This window comes from Pezoporus flaviventris, unplaced genomic scaffold, assembly GCF_033815535.1.
Source record: "Pezoporus flaviventris isolate CSIRO_AGI_PZ_B2104156 unplaced genomic scaffold, CSIRO_AGI_Pfla_v1 ptg000007l, whole genome shotgun sequence".
NCBI classification, from domain to species: domain Eukaryota; kingdom Metazoa; phylum Chordata; class Aves; order Psittaciformes; family Psittacidae; genus Pezoporus; species Pezoporus flaviventris.
The window spans coordinates 70,711,821-70,724,723 of NW_026892555.1; the positions used below are offsets into that span (position 1 = coordinate 70,711,821).

At 40.9% G+C, this 12,903-nt stretch overlaps 1 protein-coding gene across 6 annotated transcripts in view; it reads left to right on the plus strand.

Annotated features, from left to right (window-relative positions):
• The window catches only part of GRB10 (growth factor receptor bound protein 10), a 147,272-nt gene that overhangs the window by 45,443 nt on the left and 88,926 nt on the right, over nt 1-12,903 (plus strand). The window contains exon 1 of one of the 6 annotated variants that reach the window (XM_061449156.1): nt 10,447-10,465. The exons of the other annotated variants lie outside the window; for them this stretch is intronic. The gene's annotated coding sequence lies outside the window, so the exon portion shown is untranslated. Of the gene's footprint in view, nt 1-10,446; nt 10,466-12,903 lie in introns of those variants that run through there. 6 annotated transcript variants of the gene reach the window in all.

Sequence of the window (12,903 nt, forward strand, 5' to 3'; positions counted from 1 at the left end):
GGCATCTAGTCAATGTATATAAATACCTGAAAAGAGGATGCACTGAGGATGGTACCAAGCTCTTCTCGGTGGTGCCCAGTGAGAGGACCTGAGGCAATGGGCACAAGCTGAAGCACAGGAGATTCCCTCTAAACATCAAGCAACGCTTTCACTGTGAGGATGACTGAGCACTGACACAGGCTGCCCAGGGAGGCGGTGGAATCTCCACCCATGGAATACTCCAAAGCCATCTGGACATGGTCGCAGGCAACTGGCTGTAGGTTGTAAATGGCCCTACTTGAACAGAGAGGTGGACCAGATAACCTCCAGAGGTCCCCTCCAACCTTCACTGATCCTGTGGGATATCAAAAGTGGTGGATCTCTTTAAGTTCTGACTCGCATGCAACTTTTAAGATGCCACTTCCAGATTGTAAAAACACCCACATTGATAAAAACAGATCGTTTTCTGGTGTTTTCTCAGAAAACTCCATGAGACCATTCTGAAGTAATGTTAACAGTTTAGCAGACTATAGCACCAAACTAAATCCTGTGTATCTTTTTTTCCTACAATGGAATCTTTTCCAAATGAGTAAATATTTAACAAGCTGTTTACCAACTGGTTATTTTGGAGAACTACCAGTATGCGTATCTTCGTGTTAGTAACAGCTCTCACTTAACAGAAGAGAGAAGTTGTGCACCAGTCCTGAGATGGTTTTGTACTTCAAACATCAGTGTATATATTGGAGAACAGAAACCTGAAATATAAGATAATGGAAGTCTTTATTTTTTTAACTGTCCTTGTTATAGTCAACTGGAATTATGTTTGTGATAGTTTGTGGTGGGAGGGTATGGTCTCAATGAACTTTCTTTCAACAGATGCTCTGTGCTTTACATAAATAATAACCAGTGGAGAATATTATTTTGTTTTTTAAGAGGAAGATAAGATTGCTGTGCATTTGGAGCTGTCACTTTTTAAGAAAGTGCTGTGGCTCAGATAATTCTTAGTGTTGCTGTCCATGCCAGTTGGCTCAGACAGGCCTTTTCTATCCTTGGAAAAGACCAAGAATATTGTGTTGTCTTATACTTAAGTATTTCCAAGAAATATATCTAGGTACAGACCCTGTGAAAAGTAATGCCTAGTAGATTTTCTTGCCTTATACACACTCTGAAGGGAGACTGGTCAAAGGATGGACAGTATTTCATAAGTATTTGTGATTTTTTTTTTTTTTTTTTGATGTTAAAAATGGATAGAGGGGGAGGGAACTCCAAACAAGAATCCCACAACCAAAATCCTGTGATTCTGCGTTAAATTGCTGAAGTGTGATAGACTCTGAGAGGATAAATTTTCTGCTTCTAAAAAGAAGGTTCCAAACATTACTGTAAATGTGATGTGTCATGGCAGGGATCATTTTGTTCTTACACTTGCAGACCAGCTAGTTGTTAATTCTGCAACTGAGTCCTCAACCAAAGCTGCTGATTCAAACAAGAATGGATAGCTTAAACTCACTATGGCTTTGGTGGTGGATGTGCTACTTACTTTGTAAAGCTAAGGATGAATATGTCAAGGCCAGCTAGCACTAGCTGTCACTGAAGAGGATCTTCATCTGCTTATTTTGCATCTTCTAAGAATTTTTCTTTTGTTTTCTAATATAATGCAGCCTGAAATGCTATTTTAAAGTTTTCCCTAGGTTCCCACAAAACTTCGCATTTCAGGTGTATCCTTTATTTCTAGAATCGCAGGTATGCTCCCTTCATGGAGATGTGGGATGGAGAGTGTGGCATAGAACAAGGACATAGTTCTTGAAGGGTTTGCTTTGCTTTTTTAGGATGGAATTTTACTAAATTGATCAGCTTTCAGGAATCCTTCATGTAGAAAGGGCCAGAGATTGGTATTAATAGCCTTTTATGCTAGATAGTATTGATATTTTAATCTGAGGCATTAAGATACAGTGTTTTTATTTCTAGTTTTGAAAGAACAAGCAGTCAAAGGTAGAACACAAATACCCAGCAAAGCTTTCAAGCTTTACTGCTATTTTAAGATAGCTTTGGCTTTCGTACTGGTAAGGCCAGTGCACATACTTGAAACTCTAGCCTCTACAATGAAAAGACCAGCCCTCGGAAACAGCCAGTGGTTTTGGAGCATGCTTGTCCTTTGCAAGCTGAAGTTAAACAATGACTTAAGACTTTTCTATGCACTGGCTGCAGCTCTTCATGTCTTACACACTGGCTCCATTTTTTGACATAATTTTGGCAAGTGGGGGAACCTGGCAATCCTTCATGCTAGAGGCCTTAGCTCTAATAAAGCGCTTTAGTTATTAGCACAAGTAAATAGTTGTCCATTTGTGCTTCATTAATGCATATTAGTCATACAGTAAATACTGTTATGCTGGCAAGTTCCCCAGAATACTGAATACTTCTGCACAGTTCAGGAAGGGGTTTCTGACAAAGTGGTGTTGGCACCTTTCTTGAAGAAGTTCTTGAAGCTATTAATGTAGGAGAATGACAGACCATTATTTCAGCTCATGTGGGTTCTAGTAAAACTGATACTTCAGTGGAGGCGCATAAGTATTTTTGATGAATTTTATGCTGTTGCAGAAGGTCCTTCTCATGTTTGCAGTTAACTATTCTACGGTCTTCATCTACGTCTGAGGCAGATTGCTTTGGGCTGTGGAGAGCACAAATGAGGTGCCTACTTTTTTCCAATGAAAATAATTAGATATTCTAAAATCCCATAAGATTGGCCAATATTGTAAAATTTTAATTATCTGTGTGAAGAACCTAGCGTGAGGAAATCAGAAGGCAGCTTGATGATCTATAATCAGCATGTTTTGGTTTCTTGAGAGATAAGACCTTCAATATGTAAAACTGTGATATGAAATGTCAGTTATGACTGTTCTTTGGAACAGCCAGCATAGATTAACCAATTGCTTTTTTGTCCTGTGTGTGCCTGGCAGTGTTTTTCAGGAAGACTTGTTCTATAATATTGCCAGAAACTGGATGAGGCTGTCCAGCTTCTGGTTCCTCACATCCTGATGTTGAAGATGAATGTGATTTTTGCCTCTGCAGCCATCAGGATCCTCCTCTCATCAGTGACTTATTTTTTGTAGGGGAGAGGGAGTAGCCTTGCAGTGGTATTGACAGTTTCCTTAGCACCTTCTGATGCATCCCATATGATCCCAGGGACTTGGTTCAGTTACCTCGTGTGATCCATAACCCTCCTTTGCTGTGAGTAATTGTTCAGTCCTCCAGGTGCTGATACAGTGCTCAAAGAACTGGGAGATGTGAAGCTTAACTTTACTAGGAAAAACTGAGGCAAGCCATTCATCATCTGTGTCCTTAGCTGCTGGGTCCCATGCACAACTGAGAACTAACCAGACTAATACTAGATATCCTTTTGCCCTTGCTTACCTGTAGAAGCATTTCTTGTTTTTTTTCTTGGTATCTTTCACTTACTCCAGCTCTTCTGCTTGGGCAGATACTCTTCATATTCTTTCTTGTAAACTCTTCCTGCTTTGATCTTTGCATTTCAGCATTTGAGCTGAGGCAGGAGCTGCCTGTCCATTCGCCCTGGCTTTCTGCCATTTTGTTGTAACTTTCTGCACGCCAACATGCACCATCCTTGAGCTTTAAGGAGGCTGTCTTGGGGAGATCAAGGGGCCCCTTCATCCTTGAGAGCAGTTTTCCATGAGAATCTGGCAAGCAGATCCTTGAGCAAGCCAGAAATCTGCTCCTGCAGTCCAGGACTGTAATTCTGCTACTAGTCTTGCTCCTTTTGCTTACTCTTCTTACATCACAGTATGGCATCAGGTGGTCATTAGACTCTACCTCCCCAGCTGGTGGTTCTTTGTCCATGAGTTGGCTTTGCTGGCTTTTTGGTCAAGCAGTGTACTTCCCAGATTGACTTACTGATCACTTACCATGTGAAGTTACCTTGTCAGGACCTGTTGGAAAGATTTCATACATGTTCTTTAGTGTCTCACGTTTATTGTACTTGTTAGGTCATTTCAGTTAGTCTCTGGAGCGTAGCAGATCTACATTTATTAAAGCAGCTTACAGAACGTTTACCTGCCAATTCACACACACGCAATTTTTGTGAACTTTTTTTCCTTTCCAAATTCATGACAGACTCGGAATTCTTTCACATCAAACATCAGCATCAACGTTTGAGGTAGTCACCTTAAGGCTTTTGTAGCTGTAGGCACCTGTAGATGCTGTTCTAAGGTAAATGCAAACTAAAGCTTCAGAAGCTTTAGGAGCCTAGTTCTCTACTCTGACCGTACAGAAATGTAAGACAGTGTGGTGTTCAGTTTGATGGGAAGAATGCCTTTCTACATGTGTGCTGATGAAATTCCTGCATGATCCCCCTCCCCCCCAGACATGGGCAAATGGTTATCCAAGTGTGCTAAAGATGTTCTGAAAAAGGCATGTCTGGCAGTCTTGTTTTTTTTTTTCTGGAGTTTTTTCTGATGACAAACTGCTGGCTGTTGAACATGATTTGGCTGGATGGTTTAGTTGCAAACCATAACTGCTATGCTGGATGAGAGCAGATTGGAAAAATAGTTTTCTGACAGCATATCTTTTAGAGCATGACTTGCCCTAGAGATTCAAATAAACCCATAAGGCCAGAAACTTCTTGTCGGCTGCCCCACTAGAATCTTCTGGAACAGGGATGCTGACACAATAGCATGTGTTATTAGGATGCAGGATTAGATTGTGGTGGTGTGCTAGTGAACTCCCAGGTAATTTGCCTAGTTAGTTTTGTTGTTTTAGCTAGATGCAGTGATCTTCAGTTCAACTGTATCCAGAAGATAGCTTGTTCCTCTTGCCCGCAGCTTGCTTCTTGAAGCCTCGTTCAAAGTTTGTTTCTTTTCTTCCTCATCCTATGATTTTGTTCTTTCTTTTGATCTCTGGTTTGACTTTAATCTCAGCAGGAAATCTTTTTGACTAGCTTTATTTCATAGATCTGCATTTTTGGTGTAGAATGAATAGCTCAAATCTAGAGAAAGTATTGAAATAAATACTGATTGTGCTGTAAAAGTTACTATCCCTCATCTCTGGAATTAATCACCATTTCAGCTGAAGCATGGTAGCTTCTCAAGTGCAAGCTGTTAGCCCCTTAAACTGCGAGGTAAACAAAACCAGTCACATTCTTCCCCCCATCTTCAACAGTGGTTTCAGGGAAGAAAAAATAAGGGAAAGGTGTTTTAAAGCCACTTTAATACAGTTTGAACTGCAGCTCATCCACAGTTTACTCACCTTCCTTGGAGTGAACAGGAGAAATCCATTTGCAGAAGCGTTCTTGTGGTTAGTAGTTGTAGCATTTCAGCATTGCTAAAGCCAGCATGATAAAGTGTTGTGTGCCCACGGTGGTATTATACCTGTGGGATTTCTTGACCTTTTATTCTGTCTGACCAGCTTTCCAGTCTCTGTAGAAATCTCTCTGTTTGGAGGGCCTTTATCTGGGCACGTCTTGTTTGTAGGGGTTTGCTTGCTTTGTTTTGTGTGCTACACCAGATTTTCCTCCAGTAGCATACTGATAGTTAGGGAACTCTTTGAACTGCTGAAGCCTTAATGTAGCTCAGTATTCAGAGGATTTGTGGAGAATTAAAGCAGCTGCTTCTGCTAACCACATTGAAGCATTGCAGTTTATGTTCTGACGTGCTGTGGGTAACTTTGTGGGATGTGTCCAGTAGGCGTTAGCAAAAAGGGGGGGAGAAGCTGTATAAAATAAGCGGTTACTTGACACACTTATGCTGTGAACAACTAGTTATAAAACAAAACCAAAACCTTCCAAGCAGGAAGAGGTGATTGACATGCTTGCTTATAGCAAGCAGGTTTTTTTCTGAGTGCCAGTTTGTGGAAAAACTAAAGATTTACACTTTGCATCGGGTTTTTCTGGGACAGCTTGCAACTTTACATGTAATCTGTTACTATTTAAATGCAAATTGCTGAGCTTTTGCAAATTTTTTTCCTTTAGAGAATGTTAAGTCAATAAAGATTTTTCTGATAAAGCCATCTTCTTATGCAGGATAATTGGTGGAGCTACCTCCCATTAGCTCACTTTCCTCAAGGAGGGGAAAACATGGCAGCCACTACATTGAGATGGAGATATATAAACATAAATATATAGTAATAGCTGAACAAGTGTAACAATTAACATTTCGTATTGTACCTAGGTTTTTGTAAATTAGAAATAGGTGAAGTATCCAGAGCACTGAGAAGAATTCTCAGGCTAAAAACTACCTTTGAGCTGCTTGCATTTTGACTACAGTCAAGACTAGTTACTGTTTTTTTGTGTTTTCACAATGACTCTGAAGATGTGGAAAGTCCTGCAAGTTTCTTTCATTTTGAGAAACAGGGATAAGACACTGAAATACCCAGGATGGACCCATGTTAGTCTTACCTTAGTTTTTGTTTTGTTTTCTGTCCAGCTGTTGTGAATTGACAGTTTGTAGGTAGGCAGCACTGCAGCATAGTTTCTATTAGAATTTTTGTCCAACCCCTGCTAATACATGGGTGCAGTGACTTTATGAAGTCTAATAGATCATCACTGTTGAGGACTTTGTTTAGTTTCGGGACTGTTTTGCACATCAGTGTGAAAGGTGTGGTGATATGATGTTCTTAAAATTGTGAAGTCAAATGGGATTCAAACATGATTAAAGAAATGCAGAAATACAGGTATTTTATTAGTAATTGCTGGAAGTTTCGTTTTCTTTCTGAGGGCTTGTGAAGTAACCTATTACTGCAGTATAAGCATTACAAAAGAACTGTTTTTTTTTTCTGTGTACCCATATATATTGTAGACTATTTTTTACACTTCATTATTTTCTGTGCATAAATTACGTTACTGATTTTCTCTGAGAGTGTGAAACCCTGCCATTTGGTTAGGGGAGAACACAGTGGTCTGTTCCAATACAAGATCTGATGCTGTGCTGTTAACCATGAAAAGGCATGATTGTTGTGCTTTAGAGATGTGTCTGTGATTTCTTTGGCGTTTTTTAAATAGGTTATGGAGCTTTCTTTACCCCATACCTGAGATTTCTTAAGTACCTCCTTTTAGGTAAGGCTTGCTGTTCCGGAGACCTGTAAAGAGTTACTTTAACTGAAATCAAGTTACCTGAACTACAAATGTCCTTGTCTGAGGTGGGCATTAGTTTTGGGCAGACTGCACCATGTAGCAGGTAAATGGTTCTTTATTTAAGCAGAAAGGTAAGTGGTCAATATAATTAGGGTCTTAGGTTTGATCAGATGGGACAGCCATTTCTAGGCCTGGTTAATTACTTACCTAGTGCCAAGGATGGCTCTTCAGGGAAGGAAGGGAGGGGTATCAAGCACACCCTAAATTGCAGCAATTGAGCAAATTGACCAGGAAGTAGAGAGATAAGGCCCATACTGCCTATAGTTGAAGCAAGTAAGGTTTGCAAAGTAGTCTTCTATGAAGCTGTTCAACATGACACTTGAAATTTATCAGATTTTCAGTTTGAAGACCTGAAGAACAATTTCATTAACAATCTGTCATCTAGTGAATTTTAACTGTCTGTGTAAGCACAGGGGCTTTTGCCCCATGGGAGACTTACCATTCTATCAGCGTTGTGAAGGGCTGTGAAGAATCATCTTCATGTTGGCCTGTTCAAACCCTGAGTTTGAACCTGAACCATCAAGACAACAGAAGGGGGATAGCCTTTAAGAAAGCAGACCCACCTTCAGATGGGATAAACTGCTTTGCTCTGTGTTTCATGCTGCCTTAATTCCTTTGTAAGAGTTTCATCAGTCTTGGGTTTTCAGATGTTGCCTAGTCATAAGGGTGCATATGCTTAAATGTAATTTAAATTATCTGGCTTTGGTTGCTGAGTATCTATTCTAAAAGAGGACGTAAATGTATGGGAACAGTGGTTCTTGCAGCTTAGGTAGCTTCTACTCTTCTCTCCTCCCTCCCCTGGCTGAGACACACAGATGTGTTGCTGCAGTGCCAGATCCCAAAGTCCACCAGGTCATCATTTCAAGCACTGAGCCTGCCAAGGTTAATGCTGGGCACCATTAGCCTGCACTGGGACAGACTGTCCAAGCCAGTTTACAGAACGTCTCCCATCCACTTGGTGCAAGGGTGCTGTCAAAACCTGACTCCCAAAGCCAGCATTCTTGGAAGCAGCTGGCCTGCAGTGCTGCTATAACTAGAGCATTAGTAGATTTGATGCCAAGTAGAACAGACGAGCTACCTTGTATTTCACAGGTCTGAGCATGTGGAGGGCAGTGGGTTGAAGAGGATCAAATATCCTGTACCTTCTTTCTGTGTGTTACAACTTACCCTGAAAGAACATGCCAAAGATTTTTAATTTCAGTGCAAGCTGAAAGAAAACAGTTTTGAAGATGCTTTGTCAGAATGGATGGGTGTGTTAGCAGCTCTGTGACATGCTGAAATCTTTCATAGCACCTGGGTACAAATATTCTCATTATGTTTCTTTTCATCCTTCTGATGAGGAAGGAATATAGTCTGATCATGTGCTTCAGAAACTTGGACAAAACATAGAGGGTGACCCTGGTAAGGGTTCTTGAATAGGCAAAAGATTTTGTGAGCAACAGCACATCATTCTGGGTTGCATTACTCCCTTTGACTGTGTGAGCACCATCCAGTTATAGTAGTTAACGTGTATGGATTGCTAAGTTCATTAGAGCCTTGCTGTGCTTTTTACTCAATTTAAGTAGCATAGTCTATTAAGTATGAGATCATCAATAACAGAATGACAGAAAATCTCACTGAAAGCCTCTTAAAAAAGAAGAGGAATATGACATATTACTTTAGTCTGCTTTATATTTTCTCAGGGTAACAAAACTTCCATTTCTCAATTCAATTGCTATTGCTAAATACAGCTCTCACAGAAAACAGATTTCTCAGGGACTTTATTGGTTTTGGTTAATAGCAACTCCACCAAAGAGCTTGGAACATGCAGTAAAATAGGGTTTTGGTAGCTTTGTCAATGTCAGTCCTTGCAAGTGAAAGTGACTTTGGAGGTAAGGCTAACTTACTGTTAAGTACAAGCTAAAGATACATTATCAATATCTATGGGCACCAGCAGAAGAAACAGAATTTCCATGTGAGTGTAATTTTCTGCTGTGAAGAATTTCCTCATCCAAACTTCATTCACTTAGTGCTGTTTTGTTAGGGGACCTAGTTTATGTTTTAAAAAAAGAAGCAAAATCAGGAAGTGCTTCATTTTTGTACAGTCTTTCCAGCTGAAGACAGCTCGAAGAAGTGATTGCTTTCACCACGAACCTTCTGCATTTGTTTCTTTTCTGTATTTCAAGACTTTATGTTAGCTATAAACTATGTAAACTGTCTCTAACAGCCACAGTGGTTTTAGTCTCATTAAAAATAGAACAAAGCTTTTAGCATTTCTAAGCCTGCCACTTGGATTCCCTCCTTGCTAGCTGATTAAAAGACAGCAACCATGATGCATTGAATTTTCTTCTACCATAATAAATGGCAGTCTGGTCCAGAAAGTGCACACTGGAATATACTATCCATTTTCTCTGTGCAGGGTACTGGGAGACAACAAAATTCTTGTGGAAGTGTCTACTAAGTGAGGACTGTGTCTACTAAGTGAGTGACTACTAAGAGAGGACTGCATCTAGTGAGAGAAATTTAATTTGACATAGTTCTTGCCAAATTCTGGGTTCGGCAGAGTTTAAAACCTTGCTAATGCCAGTTTTGTAAAGACCAGCCTAGAGAACCTGAATCTGTAATGCTAGCATGTATACTTGCTGTACAAGTGCATTGCTGAAGCTGTCAGCTAGATTGGTATGCTCACTCCTGCCTTGCTGGAGAAAAGCCTTTTATGAATAAACCAGATACTATTGGAGGTTGCTAATCATAGTCTAGCTCTTGCTAGATTAGATTTATCTATTTATATTTATTTATTGGGATGCACTTTTTTCCGAAAGCGGGGGGTAAAGGGGGATGGGAGAAGGTGGCTAGTCGGTAACAGTAGGTTTTGGTGTGAAGCAGTACTGCCCTGATAGTTGCAATGCAGGTAGTAATAAGTCCTGTAACTGGTAATACCCCTTAAAATAAATCTGAAACACCTCCAGAAAAATAACGTTCTGGCTCAGCTATAGCCGTAGATTGTATAACTATATCTGTCCATGCATTTAGGAAAGCTGTTTTTCTCAGTGTAGAAGAAACACTTCACTGACTTGAGGCACACACACTACAGGATTTTGGTGTTGACAACAGGGTCCAAACCCCCACTTTTTTGCTGTATTGAAGGACTTTCTGGTCAGTGGGTGACTGAAACCCAGGCAGGGGTCGGGAGAGAAGTTCCTCCAAGGTCAGACTGGCAAGCCTTTCGGCCTTCGCCTGTATCATGGGGTGTAATATAATTCCTATGATTCGTTTAACAAATTCCCTGCCACTGCAGAGACAGAGACCACAGACGCAGGTCTGTCTTGTCTGGCACTCTCATTTTCCTTCTCTCTTTGCTAGTTCCTGGTATGTTGTATTTCTTGTAGCTATTGTATATGTGGTGTGGTGGGCTGGCAAGTCTGCTGAGGGTGGTATGAGTGTAAGGATGGCAGTAGGTCTGTGTGCCCTGCCAGGTTTATTGCATGTTGTCAGTGATTGCGGCACTGAGGATTGGAGGTGCTGCAGTGTGTCAGGAGGAATGTGCTGCTGCCTTTGCTACTCCCATAATCCCAAGATGGGTTTGTTTGTTCCTGGTCTCTAGGGTTATCGCGCTCTGTCCTGACAGCCAGTACTGTAAAATCAGGAGGATTCATGCACTTACTGGCTTTGCTGCTTAAGGAGAGAGAGCCTGATTTTTGACAAAGCTAAGTGGCTTTATTTTAAGCCCTTGTTTGTACAAGCTCTCTTAGCATGAATGCTAAAATTCTGAGTTCACGGTTACTCTGTTGACTTACTAAGCCTTTCACTTGGCTCTTACTTAGTTAAATGACTATAGTTAAGAGGCAGGAAACCTAGTTACAGGTCTATAATTATGTGACATGTGGGTTGTCTAAGAATGCTTTAAAGTTTGGGTTTTTTTGTTTGTTTGGGTTGGTTTTTTTTGTTTGTTTGGTTTGGTTTTTTGTGTTGGTTTTTTTTCGTTTGTTTTGGGTGTTTTTTTGTTGTTGGTTTTTTGTTTGTTTTTTTTCCCCAAGTGTACAAAGCCTGTATTTTCTTTATCTCTGTGACATGTTAATCGCTCTGGCAGAACACAGTAAAAAAACATTAACTGTTTTTGAGTAAACTTGACATGGTCTGCAAAGCACTGACTTTGGACAAGCCCAGGAGCCTTGCTCTTTCCTCATGACCTGTACGTGGGACAAATTTCCTCAAGCTCTGGGGTGTCAGCAGGCTGAAAATACATTGTACCAAACTGCTATCTGGTGGCAGGCTTTGCTGCTGTATTTAGCCACTAAGAAGCCCAGTGACTTAAATCTTGTAAGCAAGGAGCATCCTATGCATTGCTAATTGATCTTAACTGTGGAATTTGGATTAGAGCTTGAACGTTGTTCTGGATCTGTCAGGTGGATTTCTTCCTGTGATAGCCTACGTGTTTGCCTTCACAGGCTAAGAGTAACACTAGGTGATGAAACAGAAACTCTGCAGATGGACATGGATACCAGCAAGTTATAGGGAAGTTTACTTCGATGAATAGCTGGCAGTTCAGCACTCACCATAATTAAATCTTCTCCTTGTGTTATATTTGATGCTTTAAGTAAATAAAAACTGCAAATCATGGTATAAAAAAGTGTAGCTTAGAAAACAGTGCAGAAAATTACATAAATGCAAAGTCTTTTGCTTGGGAGGTGAAGAATCATTCAAGGCAGTCGTCAAAAGAAATGCTGCCTAATCTGTTCATTGCCTAAGGAGACTCCAGAAGCATGTTAAAAATGGCAGTACTGGGTCGGATAAAGAAATGTCCATTTACCTCTGTGTTCCTTGGCTAAGTTGCAGATATGAAGAGAGTGTCCCTCGGAGTATCCCTTTCCTGCTTCTGGATCCTGGAGTTGTGTCTGCTCTTGCATAGCCCCTGGTGGACACCTCTTCAATGAATTTGAATAATTGCTTTTTTTTTTTTTTGCCTTTTTTTTTTTTTTTTTTTTTTAGAATAGCTCAGACTTGAACACTTTGCAGTAGTTTCCTCAGTCTGTGCTAGCAGAAGGTACTTCATTTTTCATTACACAAGTTGCCTCAACAGAGAAAAGCTAAGGCGGCTCAAATAATGACTTGGTTAATTTTAAGATGCCTACCTTAGTGTGATGAAGTGTATTGCCAGGTAGACAGCAAGCTCCTGGTGCACCAGGAGTGCCTGTGTGCAAGCCAAGGTGTATCTGCCTTGGTAGTCCCCTGAACCACAGTGGGACCCGTCAGCACGCCTGACTTGACTTTCTGTTGTGCTGGACAGTGTACAAACATCAGAAGTATGTCATGATCTTAATTTGTCGCTGTGGGACTGCTGGCATGAGTACGCGTGACTCTTGCTCAATTGAACCTTTTGTTCAGGGGCACGGCTGTGTGGGTTTGCAGACAGCTACAGTAAATCCAAAACCAGGGACTGTTGTCTCCGTGGTCTGGACGTCCTCGGTCTGGCCATGCTCCCAGGAGCTTCCGAGAAGCCGTGCTGCCAGTCGTAGCCTTTCTTCATCTTGTAAACTTCCAGTGACTGCTGAAGTTGGAAAAAGTTGAAGCCTTCAGTTAAAGGGGATTTCCAGACATCTTGAGAAAGCTACCCTGTCTCTGCTAATGTCAGGCCCCTTTCTTCACAAAGAAAGGGGGAGAAGTACAGATGGTACTTTATTATTTGTACCTTCAAATCTGCTTCCTCCCTTCTCTGAGCCCTATTTACCTGTAAGATTATCCTGGATGAGTGGATAACCTTTGCTGAAGGAACCAGGATGAGAGAACAGAGTAGTAGCAACATACTG